General features: G+C 35.6%; 1 long non-coding RNA gene across 1 annotated transcript; it reads left to right on the top strand.

The window, feature by feature from the left end:
- Positions 1 to 2,248: 2,248 nt before the first annotated feature.
- On the top strand, positions 2,249 to 2,876 carry LOC149248474 (uncharacterized). The gene is made up of 2 exons (XR_016265740.1): positions 2,249 to 2,387; positions 2,515 to 2,876. It is a non-coding gene; the product is annotated as an uncharacterized LOC149248474 (long non-coding RNA).
- Positions 2,877 to 4,636: the final 1,760 nt, after the last annotated feature.

Below are 4,636 nucleotides of genomic sequence, written 5' to 3' on the forward strand. Positions count from 1 at the left end.
AAAGCCCTCAACATTTGTCCATGTCTTTTGTTAATTCCTGAAATGTTCATTCCACCTTCAATATCAGATGTTGCTAAAGGGGAAGATAAACGAACAATAATGGAAATGGAATAATCATTTCCTTGGAGAATGTGCACATTCTGGCTCTTATAGTCTACAATTGACATCCCTCCAATTCCTTCTAGTACATTAGATTTAGTTGCACCCAGGCCATATGCTGGCATTGGCATACAGTTTAATTTCCCTGAACCAGGAGCACCAATAATATTATTGCCAAGACTGCTATTTCCATTGGCTAGAGAAGATAAAGTAGCCCTCCCCCTAAATTCATTTGGAAGGACTTGTGGCCCAACAATACTGGTAGATGGCAACTTCAGGACTTGTCCACTGTGAAGCTGAGAACCTTGAAGTTGTCTGCCAGGTTGTTGTTGTGCTGCAGATCTCTGCAGTTGTTGTTGTTGTTGGTTTATTTGATGTAGTTGTTGTTGCTATATAAATTCCATCACCATCGCATTGTTTTGAGGATTAGATGCTCCATTGTTTTTTATCCCACAATCCACACTGCCAACGTTGTTGTTTATCCCACAATCCACACTGCCAACTTCTGCACCTATATTGTGTTGCTGTTGCAGCATATAAAATCCCGCAGATGTATCATTGGTTGGTAAAACCAAATTTCCAAAGGAAGGAATATGTTGTTGTGGCTGGAAAAATTGCTTCAGCTCTATGCTTCTCAGGAGTCCCTGAAGTAAATTTCCCTGACTGTTCATCAATGGTTGCCCAAATTTCCCTCTATTTAAAGGATTAGAATTACACCATGAAATGCCGCTTGTAAAAGCAGTGTCCGAGCAATGTTTGGCAGGCCCAACCCATTGTTTGGATTCACTTGTCCAAGAAGTTCAGCTAGTGATGTCACCAATGCTTGAGGTGACATTTGACCTGATGCCGCAAGCCTTTGAAGATCCAACCTTCCAAGTAAACCCACAGGTCCAACACCTGCTTCTGTAGTTCCCCCAAAAGAAGAGTTCATTCCACTTTGCTGTTGTGCCACTCCACTTAACCTTTTCAGATATAGCCTATATTTCTGAGCAGTGAAATAATAAAACCAATTAAAAAGTTACGTTGTTCTCAGTTGTAAATTCTAATAATATGACAACAATACTAACAAAAGAAAATATATTAAATACATAGTGAAGTTAGTTGAATGATGAATCCTTTCCCCTATCTCCTCTCTTAATTTTAACTCTCCAATAAATACATACAACTCAGTTTTGAACAAGAACCCAATAATAGGCACAACGTAGTTGTGATGAAATAGAAAGGATCTAGCAAAAACTCTAATAGCAGAGTTTGTGGAAGCTATAGTTCCGCACAATGTGACAACCCCATAGAAAAAGAAAGAATTGCTGAAAGGTTCAGCATCAGGTCAAATGACTTCAATGAAGCCAATTACATCTAAAAAAGACATGCCCACTTCCAACACTGCAATGCTGGATTGATACAGGCCTTTTACCGAAGCCTACATTGAACAGGCACAAGTTCATTGTCCTCCTCTCTACAAAAGGATAAAGGCGTTAAGAAATTTTAGCCATCTGTAAATTTTTCCTTTTTGACAACTACTAGAGGAGAAGGAACCTTTGCTACTCTGCATAAGTGTAAGGTCATCTAAGTTTTTTAAAACTTAATGATCTTTCTATGGATCATGTTAATTCAAATTGTCTTATGTCAACGATAAAAAAAATCTGTCTATTGGTCCAGTTTGTATCGACATTGAATTTTCATAACATCATGTCTGATAGAAGCCGTGATCCCTTAATTGCATCTCATTTGTGGATGATATCTTTGGTTTTGGGCTGTTATCTAATTCAAACACTCTGCAATGCTAGATTGCTACATGCCATTAGGCTACAGGCCTTTTCTGAAGCTTCTGAATCCTCCGACAACTGGGCAGAAGTTCATTTGTCCTCCTTTATACTACATGCTACAGGTGGCAATGAATTTCACCCATTTGTAAAGTTTTCCTTTTGGTTACCACTGGAGGAGCCGGAACCGTTTGCTTCTCTGCTTACGTGTAGGTCCATCTATTTCTTTTTGAAACATGGTCGTTATATGTATAAGTCAATTTTAATTGTCTTATATTGACTATAAAAAATCTCCAGCCTAGTGAGCTAGTTGAAGTGGTTATGTGATTTGAGTTTCATGCAGGAGGTCCCCATTTCCTTTTTTTTGTTTATCAGCTCTTATCTATTTAAAATATTGTCTTTATGTATGAGTGATGGAATCCATGCATTTTCAGGTGTCCAGATGTATCCAAAATCAGAGCAAAGATGCTTTATGCTACAACTAAGGACAGACTGAAAAGGGAACTTGATGGTTTTCACTATGAGGTTCAGGCCACTGATCCCACTGAGATAGATATTGAAGTGATTAGAGACCGTGTCATTTTTGCCACATACCTTTCAATTTATTATTGCAGGGCAGTGCCATTAAATTTTTGTTATGAACTCGTTGCAGTGGGAGATATTTTTATAAGAAAAATTGCAGCCTTGTCTGACAGTTCTTGCTTTATTGTTTCATTGCTTATACATGGATATTCAGCTCATACAAAAGGTTGTATCGATCTGGTTGGTATTCAGAGTACTTGGTCTCAGGTTGTATCGATCTGGTTGGTTTTCAGAGTACTGGGTCTCAGGCCTTTTGCAGTTTGGTTTGCCTTTCATAATTTTTATGATGTAGAACTTTGATTCTGTATTACGTAGAACTATCACTCTGCAAGTACAGTTTCAGTGAGCTAGCTCAAGTGGTTAAGTGATTTGAGCTTCATGCAGGAGGTCCCCATTTCTTTTTTTTGTTTGTCAACTCTTATCTATTTAAAATATTGTCTTTATGTATGAGTGATGGAATCCATGCATTTTCAGGTGTCCAGATGTATCCAAAATCAGAGCAAAGATGCTTTATGCTACAACTAAGGACAAACTGAAAAGGAATTTGATGGTTTTCACTATGAGGTTCAGGCCACTGATCCCGTTGAGATAGATATTGAAGTGATTAGAGACCGTGTCATTTTTACCACATACCTTTCAATTTATTATTGCAGGGCAGTGCCATTAAATTTCTGTTATGAACTCGTTGGAGTGGGAGATATTTTCATAAGAACAATTTCAGCCTTGTCTGACAGTTCTTGCTTTATTGTTTCATTTCTTATACATGGATATTCAGCTCATACAAAAGGTTGTATCGATCTGGTTGGTATTCAGAGTACTTGGTCTCAGGGTGTATCGATCTGGTTGGTTTTCAGAGTACTGGGTCTCAGGCCTTTTGCAGTTTGGTTTGCCTTTCATAATTTTTATGATGTAGAACTTTGATTCTGTATTACGTAGAACTATCACTCTGCAAGTATAGTTTCACTATTAGCTTTGTAAATATTTTTCCTTGGCAAGAACTATCACTCTGCAAGTACAGTTTCACTATTAGCTTTGTAAATATTTTTCCTTAGCAATAGCTTATGGCTTGGACAAGAAGGGTGGAGAGAAAAATATTGTTGTTTTTGATTTTGGTGGTGGCACATTTCATGTCAGCATTCTGACTATTGACAATGGAGGTTTTGAGGGTTTGGCTACAAACGATGATACCTATCTTGGAGGTAATCTCTCTGAACTCTGTCTAGCAGTTTTACATTATGAATTTGAATACGTGGACGGTGGTTATCATTGACTTTTTTGGTTGGCTTTCGAGCTTTGAACTTACCGGGATGTATATTAATATGCAGGGGAGGACTTTGACCAAAGGATAATGGAATATTTCATCAAATTGATCAAGAAAAAGCACGGAAAGAATATTAGTAAGGATAGCAGAAATGAAATAAGGCATTCAATGTGTTCCTTGTAATATAGATATAAACAAAACATCTAAAGAAAAGTAATTGCACAATGATCTAGTCCAAGAAAACAAGGTTTTCCACAAACCAATTAACTCTTTTAGAAAAATTCAACAATTCCAATTTAATAATCCTATCGGCCTCTCTTTGTACCTTTTGGGACAATTGCTAGTTATACTTTTGAGAAGAAGATGTGTCATTCTTTACTTTTCAAAAACATTGCAATACATGACTAAACTAAACTATTTAAATAATGATGTTAATTAATTTATTTCAATATCAATTTCATATACATGTATAGAGGGAAAAATATATTTTAATGTTGACAATGTAATAAAAATTCCAATGTTCAAAGACAAAAAAATTGAAAGTAAAAAAATTCCTTGGGAAATGTGTAATTAATTCAATTCTTGATATAAATTGAATAAGTGGCATTTTAAAAATATTAATAATGATAAAAAATTTCATTGTGAATTATAAATAAAATATTTCACTATGTAGTGTTAAGTAATTTGTCATTATTGAAGTGTATTTAAAAATATATGAATAACATTTTTTTTTCAAAGTGGACAATGTGGTCCATAAATAAAATATTTCTATGTCAACTATTTAAATATTTATGCAGAATGGTGCCATCACTTGAAGGAAATTTCCATTGGAGCAATCACAAAAGGACCCAATACTATGAAATTAAAAGAACGCCATATAACTCAAGATAAACAAAATAAGTTACTTTAAAAACATATTACTACATAGGAG

Source organism: Pinus tabuliformis, chromosome 7 (assembly GCF_031772625.1).
Source record: "Pinus tabuliformis cultivar Carrire ecotype Pingquan chromosome 7, CPIR1, whole genome shotgun sequence".
NCBI lineage: Eukaryota > Viridiplantae > Streptophyta > Pinopsida > Pinales > Pinaceae > Pinus > Pinus tabuliformis.